This window comes from Dipodomys spectabilis, unplaced genomic scaffold (assembly GCF_019054845.1).
Source record: "Dipodomys spectabilis isolate Male_0828 unplaced genomic scaffold, ASM1905484v1 ptg000059l, whole genome shotgun sequence".
NCBI lineage: Eukaryota > Metazoa > Chordata > Mammalia > Rodentia > Heteromyidae > Dipodomys > Dipodomys spectabilis.
The window spans coordinates 2,271,036-2,282,415 of NW_024870736.1; the positions used below are offsets into that span (position 1 = coordinate 2,271,036).

The window sequence follows — 11,380 nt, forward strand, 5'->3', positions numbered from 1 at the left end:
GTAGATAAGGGGCTCTGCAGCTGCCCAGACCTGAAGTCACTCTAACGGGCTCTTGCTGCCTTCTATGGTGGTAGCTGCCCCAGAGGAGAACCATCCCAAGTTAAAAGGGGGTTGGAGGCTGATTATTTACTGCCTTTACTAAATGGGCCCAGTGTTGCCTAGGAAGGGAGCATGCCAAGCTGTGTTAGGGGGAAGGAGCATGTTAAGCTTTGGGAAGTGTGCTCATTGGGCTAACATCTACTCCCTAGGACTCCCACATTGGAGTCTGTTAGCACTTTGATCTGCCCTGGAACAAGGGCAGAAAACACCCTGCTTCCAGTTGGAGAGCAGCCTTTGGGACAGTTTAATTTCTAATGAGTGAGACCTTCTTGGAGTGAAGATGTCTACCTCTTCCCACCCCACCCAAGCCCAGGCCTGGTAGAGGAAAGCTCAGGGAACTTACTCTCTTCCAGCTTTACCAGCAGCAAGGAGCTTGCACCTCACCCATTAGAAGTTGCAGGATTCCCATAGGTTCTGTTTCTGAAGAAAAGGGGGCTGTTCCAGGCTATTGGTGAGCGTGCATGGACTGCCTGGCACAGACAACCTACCTGGAGCCTCACTGCAAGGAGAGTGAAAGATTCTGGAAAAAGAACCAGTGAGTGATTTGGCTTCCAGTGAAAACAGAAGTGCTCACCCTCTTGCTGGCCATTGTGTAGGTTCTAAGCAATTGAGATTTCAGTTTCACTCATCTAAAGGAAACATAACCAACAGGATGGATCCATGTATCCCTTATGGCCTTGCCATCCCTGTGGCCTCAGTCAGCTCTGAAAGCTGGAAAAGTGAGCTTGATGATGGGTCACTGGGTCAATCTCCCCTCCTCTCCTTGACTTGGAAGGACCTGGGTCAAGCAGTTCTTGATACACTATGGACTAGTCAGCTTCTCAGCTTCTATTTTTTTTGTGTGGGGGGATCCAGTCGTAGGGCATGAAGTCTGGGCCTGAGCGCTGTCCCTCAGCTCTTCAGCTCAAGGCTAGCACTCTACTACCTGGGCCAAAGCACCGCTTCCAGCTTTTTTTCTTTTTGCTTATGTGGTGCTGAGGAATCGAACCCAGGGCCTCATGCGTGCAAGGCAAGCACTCTACCACTGAGCCACCTTCCCAGCCCCATCTTCTCAGCTTCATACTCCCCCAAAGAGCTAGAGTCACTTCTGTCCTTAAAGCTGCTGGATGCCTTGAGAAACTACCCTGGCAATCAGGATCTTGCACTCATCCTGTGAGTACTGCTTCATTGCCAACTGAGCTGCATTTGAGGGCAAGAATATCGGGGTTCCTGCTACTGTTGCTAGGGAGTGTGACTGAAAACCCCTGTGCATGGGGCATGAGATAAGATCCTATGGTTGTCTGAGGGAGAAGTAGATCCTTGATGTGGCCTTGCACCTGCCTTTTGTGGTCCTGTTCCCAAAGAGGAATGCATACTGGGTGGCAGGTATAGCAAGTCCTGTGTCAGAATGAAGAAGGAAGAGGTCCTGCTAACTCTGTGCTCAGGCAAGCCTCGAGCCTCAATTCTCTCAGTACTCTAAACACCACCTTGGTACCAGGACAACTGTAATACTTGGATCTGGTTTGCTTTCTCCTCAAACTGCTTTTTTGCTACTGGCACACAATTGAGAATTTGCTAACTTTAAACTGGGCCAGGGCACTGGGCACTTTTCATCCTCCTCCTCCAAACAGCAGGGATGCCATGAATTTAAAACTCCTCTTGAGCAGAAGTCCTATATTGCTAAGATTTAATCCTGAAACTTCATGCTTCAAACACATCGAAAGAATAAAAAGGATTCCAAGGAAGAATAAAGACTCAGAGTATACACTGTGTGCTTACTTACGTATATGAGTAAGGTTTTTATTTTAAAGAAATATTTTAAAGAAATCCACATTTTGACTTCCCTGTCAGTGAGTCCTGACAGGCAAGGCTGAGCATGATGATCCACAGCAAGGACCCTGCTGCAGGACAACAGGAGCTCAGGAAAGCACCATGCATTTGAAAAGCAGTAGGTAGGCTCTGGCACTCCAATTGCACTGCTAGCAGTGTGAAGACTTAAACCTCTTCCTCAACCAAGTCATCTTCTTCAGCTTCCCCCTGTTCATTAGCGTTGGCATCCTGGTACTGCTGGTACTCAGACACCTGGTCGTTGATGTTGCTTTCAGCCTCAGTGAACTCAGCCATGCCCTCACCGGTGTACCAGTTTAGGAATTGCTTGCGCTGGAACATGGCGGTGAAGTGCTTGGAGATGCCCTTGAAGGGTTCCAGGATGGCTGTGTTGTTGCTGATGAAGGTGGCCGACATTGTGAGGCCACACGGGGGATGTCACACACGGACGTCTTCACATTCTTGGGGATCCACTCTATGAAGTAGCTGCTGTTCTTGTTCTGCACATTGAACATCTGCTCTTCCACCTCCTTCATGGACATGTGGCCTTGGTTTCTTTTGTTTGTTTTTGTTTTGTTTTGAAACGTGGCCTTGGAAGATGGCAGCCGCTGTCAGATAGCAGCTGTGGCGGGGGTCATGTTCTTGTTCTTGGCGTTGAACATCTGCTGGGTGAGCTCGGGCACTGTGAGGGCCCGGTACTGCTGGCTGCCCCAGCTGGTCAGGGGGGCAAAGCCTGAAGTGCAGGCGGGGGAAGGGCACCATGTTCACGGCCAGCTTGCGCAGGTCTGCGTTCACCTGGCCTGGGAAGCGCAGGCATGTGGTGACCCCACTCATGGTGGCTGACACCAGGTGGTTGAGGTCTCCATAGGTGGGCGTGGGCAGCTTCAGGGTATGGAAGCAGATGTCCTACAGGTCCTCGTTGTCAATACAGAAAGTTTCATCTGCCTTTTCCACCAACTGGTAGACAGACAACATGGCGTTGTAGGGTTCCACCACAGTGTCGGACACCTTGGGCGAGGGCATGATGCTGAAGGTGTTCATGATGCGGTTTGGGTACTCCTCTCAGATCTTGTTGAGAATCAGGGTGCCCATGCCTGACCCGGTGCCACCTCCCAGGGAGTGGGTCAGCTGGAAACCCTGGAGACAGTCACACATTTCCGACTCCTGCCTCACCACATCCAGCACCAGCTCTACCAGCTCAGCTCCCTCTGTGTAGTGGCGCAAGTTGGCTCAGTTATTGCCTGCCCTGCTCTGGCCTATCAGACACAAAGACATGATGAGACACAGACTCCAGGAATAATGGCTCTCCCATTTGTATTGTGAAGACAACAGGACTCTTCTGAGCAAACCTTTGCTATTATTTTAGGTACACTTTGGTGAAATAAACGAAATGTTTTCAATGTATCCAGGACCCTAAAAGTCACCCAGGTTCTAAAGAAAGTAAAGAGAATGTGGAGGAAGTTACTTTGTAACCCAAATGAACTACTTCTAGAAATGAAGAGCAGAGCCTGCCTCAAAACTGGAAATGTGATTACTTACGCAGGAGGGACAGGCGCACAGTGTGGTCAGAGAGAAGCTAGGCTGCAAGCACTTGTCTACACCTTGCTCACACACAGCTTTGACTTCTGGTGTCCTGAAGTGGCTCCCTGTATTGCCAGGCCTTTGAAATGACCAGCAGCGCTGAAACCTTGTTGGAAGCTTTCCCTGCTCGTTGTGCTTTCCCTTCAGAGGCTGCTTTGTCAGGGAGGCCTTGCAGACTGGCACTGATCAGAGCTGTCTGAGTGACCAGTGGCATGATGACTCCTGTGTAATAAATTTGGTGGGTTAGGTGAGGACCATGTCGAGGTGAATAAAGGTTCACCCTGGCACTGGGAACTGGAGTGCCTGGATATTAGAAAGGAGGGGTGCCAGTTAAGCATCTCCCATGGATCATGATGACCTACCAAATATGAAGTTGTCTGGCATGAAGATGTGGCCAAATGGTCCCAATCTCACTGAGTCTAAGGTGCCAGGCTCTAGGTCCACCATGATGGCCTGAGGAACATATTTGTTGCCTATTAGAACAAGAATGGACTTAGGCCTGTGCTTAGCAAGCAACTTAGGGGCAGAGCTTGAGAGTCTATGTGGCTCTCAGCATTCATTACAGAAATTGCAGCATTTGAGACATGGAAACAGAAAACAGATATCCCGAGCATGGCTCACCATGCAAGAGGCTTCAGCAACTGTAAGGATGTTTGCAGTTGTCTATTTCATGAATATGCATTCCTTGTCCTTTGGGCACGGTGGCTGACATCTCAGCTACTCAGCAGAGAAAGATGAGCATCAGGGTTTGAGCCTAACTGGGGCAAAACAAAGATGGAAAAAAACCTTTCTCTTTTTTTTTTTGTTAATTTCATTTTATTGTAAAAATGCTGTACAGAAGGGTGACAGTTACATGAGTAAGATAATGAGCACATTTCTTGTTGGGTACTGTTACTCCCTACTTCATTGTTCTGTTACTATCACTTCCCTCCCCCTAGAACCTTTTTCAAGAAATGGGACAGGTATAGCTATTCAGCAAGTAGAGGTAGGGGGAATTCAGGTTCAAGGCTTTCATGGGTGAATTCACAATACTCAAAAAATAAAGCAAAATGGCTGGGGATTTCTTAAGTGGTTACAGCACTAGCCTTATAAGCTCAAGGCTCAAGTTCAAACTAGAGTACCACTTTAACAATGGCAACAAGTCCTTGCTTGTCATTAGTATTCTGTGTATTAGTATTACTCTGCCATAGTATGGGAAGCCAGATGGGAGACACTCACCATTTGCCTCATTGTAATACACCTCAAGTCTCTGCAACTGCACGTTGTTGTCTCTGTGGCGGTTGCCAGGGCAGTCAATGTTGTGCTCATCACTTAGCCTTTCCCACAACTGAGAAGGAAAAAGAAGTGCAGTATGGCCTGGAATGTTAACTGTCTGAACAATGCATTTTACAGTAACTATAAGAAACCCATGTCCTATTAACACAATTTTTTTTGGTAAAAAATGATTACATTTTCTAAATGATAAAAAAAGAAAATAAACTGGTGGTATTTTGGTTTAGTTAATCTGTGCTTTCTGGCTGAATAGAAGACATCTGGTTTCTCCTATGTGTATTCCATCTTCTGTGGTACCATATTCTGTTTTGACGAGAACCTGGCCTCACATGAACATGAAAGTCGAAAAGCAGTAACTTGAGGACTCAGCTAGAAGGGTCTTCAGAAGTCCAGGGGTCCTCAGAGGATACACCTACAACAACTGAGCTAGAAAACACCCAGCTTAACAGAGCTGAGATGGTCATGAAAACTAAGAGAGGATTGCACTTAGGGAGAAAATCTGTTCTCAACTATCTGACACTCACAGGTTGGCACAAAGGGGAGCCTTGGTATCTGTCAGCTCAAAGACACTGCATTCCTTTCATTCAAACCACACCAAAAAATTCATTAGTCTATTCCCAGGAAACTCTAAGCACAATTTTTTGAGTCTCAGGCAAATCTAATACATGCAAGGGCATTGAAAGCACCCCAGCTTTGCTTAAAAAAACCACACACACCTGTGACCACACAGATAAGGACAATTGGAGAAGCTTCCTGGGGGAACTTGACTTTCCAGGAGGTTAGGGAGCACTATGGAGTCCCATTGCCCTTAGCATAGGCAGGACTCCCATCATCTCTAACCCCCATGCTGCTGCTGCTGCTGCTGCTGCTGCTCCTCCTCCTCCTCCTCCTCCTCCTCCTCCTCTTCCTCCTTCCCCTAAAATTGAGATGAGAATCCTAGGCCAGTGCCATGCTCACCTTTGTGCCAATCTGGTTGACACACTGACCCACCTGCATGTACACAATCTCTCCTATGTTGCAGGGCTGCGGAGTGGTTGGATGAGCTGTCCTGAGAAGTGGTGCATACAGAGGCAAAGAGGTAGGGCTGAGGAGCAGGAATCTGACACAGCCAACTCAGCTCCCCATTTATACCTCTGGGTGTTACAGAGGCAGAGGAGGTTGAGCAGACTCAATGGATGGAGCCAGCAGGTGCTCTAACTCAGTCTCCCTACTGCTGGGTAAGCAGAGGGCCCTACCAGTACCCACCCAGCCCTGGCATCCAGCTGCCTGCCACAAGTCCATGAGCACAGCCTCCACTGTAGTTGGGTCATTTGGTCACACTGCCATCTACCTTCCACCCTGACTCACAAGAGGGGCTGTACCCTGGGCACAGGAAGCAAGAGGAGGAGCTTCCTCTACACCAGGTCCTTGTGTGCCAAGAAGCCATGAACAAGACTCACTTTCCATTTTAAATTGGGGAGCCTAGAACTGAAGGTGCATTTTCAGCTGTGATCCCAAGAACAGGAACACCTGCTGGATTCCATGACTGATCCACTTTCCATTCTGGGAAGAATCAGGGCATGTTAAGGGAGTTAAAGGCCGAGTGTGGTGCTGTGTGGGGAGTAGTGGGGAAGCGTCCTTGCCATACTAACAGCTGGTCTGCATCACAGGTGGAAGGCAGAAGCCAGTCAGGAGGGTGTTATCCTTTGGTCCAGGTCACCTCTTCACCAGCCTTGCTTTAGGAAACCAGACTCCCGAGGCTGAGCAAGTGGCACACAAGTGATAAATTCTCTCCTCCTCTTGCTGCCCAGAATGCTGGCCCCATCAGACAGCTTGTCCACTCATGCTAGTCCAGAGACCCAGGGCGTAGCCTCCACTTTTACCTTCCCCCACACCCACTTGCATCTCCATACCTTAGCTCTTCACCATTAGCTGGAGCTTTCTAGAACCTCTGCAGAGACTCTATGCTCTGTCTAGTGCTGCTGATTGCAGTGTCTCATGAATTTTTCTGAAGCTAATTGTGTGTTAGCCTTTGCTATTTCATTCAAGAGGGAGTTGGGTTCTGTTTCTGCCACCTAATACCTACTCAGGGATCAAATATCTAACCAGGCAACCATACACATGGGTTGAAATCATGCCTGCCCTGCTGAAGGCTGTGAACTTCTGTTCCACTCTTGGTGTAAACATTCCAAACTACCACACTGTCACTGCTGTGGGTATGGTGCTGAGGACAGAAGAACAGGAGGAAATGGAGGCAATGACATTTTCCCTCCCCCAGAATAGGCTTGTGAAGAGCTTGGCTGAGGAATGGGGAAGGGATTGGACTTCTCCCATCTCCATCTCATTTTTGGTTTTGACAGTACTGGGGTATAGAACCCAGAGCCTTCTGGCACTTTACCACTTGAGCCATGCTTTCAGTCCTGTTTTGTGTTGCTGATTTTTGAGAAGATTCCAAAAGTTCTAGGGAGCTTTTCTGCCCAGACTAGCCTTGAACTGGGATGATCCAGATCTCTGCTTCTGTGTAGCTAGGGTTGATTCTAAAAAACTGCAACACCTGGTCTGGGAAGGTGGCTCAGTTGTAGAGTGCTTGCCTAGCATGCATGAAGCCCTGGGTTTGATTTCTCAGAACCACATAAACAGAAAATGCCGGAAGTGGCCCTGTGATTCAGGGATAGTGCCCAGGCCCTGAGTTCAAGCCCCAGGAATGGCAAAAAAGAAAGAAAAAAATTGTAACATATTGTAAGGTCTGCACAGGGATACCTCCTTCCCTCTTGGCTGTCTCCACCCAGTATCTGTTACCTAGGTAACTGGCAGACCTGGAAGCAGTTACCTTCCCCTCCTGCTAGGTCACATCCTGGGCCATCTCTGATCACAGGCCTCCCTTCTGACCTTAGGAGGGTCCCAGACCCTGAGGTCCCATCCAGATCCAGTGTGGCTATACCTTTCCCCCACCTGGCCACACCTCTTCCTGTCCCTAGCCTAGATAAGTCCTGGCCCAGAGGTGGGTCCGTTCCCCTCTTTCCTTTTCAGCCATGCTTCTCCACCATGCATGGCGGGGGCAGCAGTTCGGTAAATAAACTTCTGCTTGAATAGCGCGTGGTGTTCTCTTCATCAGCTACCTAACGAAACCTACCTATTTAATATACCTTACACATCTGTCTCTGTCATCTCAAAGAATGTAACCAGAGAGAGAAAGAAAATGATGAAGATTAACTGAAGAAAAGATGGGCAGAGCTTCTGCTCAATAAGAAAGGTTCCAGGGGAGCAGCATTGTGTTGAGTTCCTTATGTAGGCATTAATAAGACGTCTCTAGGAGAGAGCTGTGAAACTCTCAAGTTTCTTGCACAGCCTATGGGCCATATCAGTGTCCTCAGACCCAATCAGAGACTACATGCAGTCTGTAGGAGCAATGCAAGAGTCCTTCATTCCCTCTGACAGGGTGCTCGCCTCTGGGGTCTAACAAGCCTGGTGTTCCTGTGCAAGCCTTCCAGATTCTCAGGGCTCACTTGTGCAACTGCTTATGGCCATTTTGTTGTCATGTCCAGGGATCTCCATATGGGACTGCTCAAAGACATGGTGAGGGATGCAGAATCTCTCTGGGAGGGTTGGGATCCTTAGAGGTTGATTACCTAGCTGGTCTCTTTCTCTGTCCTCCTGATTACATCGATAAGCCCCCAAGCCTAGCTCTTTAATCTGTCTATAGAGAGCAGTCCTGTCCTTTACTGGACTGGTAATATCAGATTACACTGATGTCCTCTAGCCATAGATACTTTCTTGCTGTAGACCGGGTGTCACCAATAAATAGTGTTTGAGTGTATTGTGGGGTACTGCTGACAACATTCAAGAGGACTAAGTTCTTACTCTTTTCTTCTGCCTATCCCTTTATGGGCATTCACAGAGCTCCAACAAAGAGGAGGGGGTGTTAAACACCAGGAAATAGGACATCAAATGGGGGGATGCATCAGTAGAAGGGGGTAGACAAACGAAGAGAGAGAAACTGGCTAGAATGCAGTTTTAAAATTCAATGCATATCCTACACAATTAAGAAAATTGAAGAGAGGGGTGGGCATTGCACTCACAGACTGCTTTGTGGAGTGGCATTGAAATTTTGAAGAGATTAGTTGTAGTGACATTGAAATTTTGAAGAGATTAGTTGTAAGGTCTGCACAGGGATACCACCCTACCTCTTGGCTAAGTTTCTGCCCATTATCTGTTACCTAGGTAACTGGCAGACCTGGAAGCAGTCACTTTCCCCACCTGCTAGGTCACATCCTGGGCTGCCTCTAGCCACAAGCCTCCCATCTGACCTTTGGAGGGTCCCAGACCCTGAGATCATGTCCAGATACAGTGTGGCCACATCTTTCCCCCACCTGGCCACACCTCTTCCTGTCCCTGGCCTAGACAAGTCCTGGCCTGGGCTGGGTTGCCCCTTTCCTTTTCAGCCATGCCTCTCCACCATGCAGGGCAGAGGCAGCAGTTCAGTAAAAGCACGTGGTGTTCTCTTCATTGGCTACCTAATGAAGCCTATCTATTTAATATACCTTACATTAGTTTTAACAATATGCTCCCAAATTTTACAATATTTGCACCTCAGTTGATAATGTAAATATATGCTAGTTTTTTTCTGTTACCTTCTAGAATGTGCCACATTCATTTTTGTTACAAATGCTCTTCTTGGTCTTTCAAAATAGAAGATGCTATTCCTGTCAGATGTCAAATTCATATTTAGCTGTACCAACTAAAATACCAGTGTATACACACAAACTCTATATGCATTGTATACTGTATACACATTTCTAATGATGACACTTATTTTTTGGGGGGGGGGGAGGATCTGGTCGTGGGGCCTGAACTCTGGGCCTGGGCACTGTCCCTCAGCTCTTCAGCTCAAGGCTAGCACTCTACCACTTGAGCCACAGCGCCACTTCCGGCTTTTTTTCTTTTTTTTTCTTTTTGCTTATATGGTGCTGAGGAATCGAACCCAGGGCCTCATGCATGCAAAGCAAGCACTCTACCACTGAGCCACCTTCCCAGCCCATGATGACACTTAAAAACTTAGAAAGTACCAAAGATCAGGAGTGTACCTCTCCACTGTCCCATAAATGGACTTTGTTTCTCAGTTCTGTTTGATGAATTGCTTTTTGCTTCCTACTTACGGTTGCTCTGTGTCCTTCTTTGTGCCTTATTAGCAGAGTTCTATTTCTTTTTCTCTCTTTTTTCTGATGATTAAGAATAAATAATTCCTTTTTGTGTGTGGTACTGGGATTTAACCCAGAGTCTTGCCCATGCTGAACAATACTGAATTTTCTGAGCAACTTTTGCTTCACATAGACAAAGCTGCTCACATGACTGCCATGAGTCCCTGTTCCTCGAGTCCCTGGTTAGATAAGAGCACAAGGGTCATACCTGGAGTAGTTGCATATCTTGATTCTTCCAATTATTTGCTGTGTGACATGGAGAATTAACTTAACTTCTGTATCTCCACTGTCTCCTGTATAAAGCGGGTAGATTTTGTACAGCATCTTTACAACAAAATTAAACAAAAATAAAGTGGGTAGAATAATTGTACTATCAATACCTTATATCTGAGAATTCATCTCCACCATATATTTGTGAATCAAATGTATGTGGAAAACTTCTATATTGATCATGTACCAACTTGTTCTAGTCTTCATTGTCTGAACAATGCAGTCTCTCACATGTAGTATTTGAATTGTATTTAGCATCATAGTAGTCTAGAGTTGCTCACATGTACATAAGAGAGTGTGCATAGTTCTGTGACAATAGCACACAGTTTTATATAGTGAAGTGGACCCTGCGATGGGGCCCAAGCTGGTATGATTCCATTTTGAGTTCTGCCTTTTTTAAGGGATTTTAGACGCCATTTTTTGAAGGGTGGTGACTAAAAACCTTTAAACAATGTTCATACTAGAAAAACAACCTTAATCACAGGGCCACATCTTGGCTAGGATGGGCTAAGTTCATGGAATGAAAAAAATGCATCTGGTCCCCCTCCTCTTAACAACCTAACCCACCCTTGATTGTTCAGGTAAAGACTGACCAATAAAGCAGATACATTGTAATCTTGCTCAACTGGCCATACCACCGGTTACTGTAAACACTGTCTTTTGCCCACCAAATTCATGTGCCAGTTCAAACCAAAATGATAGGATAGTTTAAACAACTAGTGTAAGACAGAGTGTAACTCCATTGGCCATCTGCATGTGGCCTAACATGAGTATGCAATCCTTTGTGTGTGTTGGGAACCCATTGGTCATCTGCCAGGCTTGACTGCATGGATTTTGCCTTTAAAAGCCCTAGCTTGTGGGCCGTTTGGGGTCGCAGTTTCAGCTCCTGAGTCTGTGCTGCATCCCTGGCCGGGGTCAGCTATCCACTTCCCTGATAAAGTCATCTTTTTACACGGGGCTGCCTCTGACTCTTTTCCCCATAACAATAGTACATCTGAACATCTGCAGATTTTGGTATACACAGGGTTCCTGGGTCTCCCACACAGCAAGGGACACCTATATCTGCTGCTACCACATGGTATTATACTAACATATACTGTGTGCTGCTAACCTGTCATGTTGTGCGTGTGTGTACGTGTACACACGTGCGTGCGAGTATATTCCTCTTCTTTCAG

The 11,380-nt window shown here is 47.0% G+C and overlaps 1 pseudogene; it reads right to left on the reverse strand.

Moving 5' to 3' along the window:
• Positions 1–2,043: 2,043 nt before the first annotated feature.
• On the reverse strand, positions 2,044–10,259 carry LOC122108427 (annotated as a pseudogene).
• Between the last annotated feature and the right edge of the window lie 1,121 nt (positions 10,260–11,380).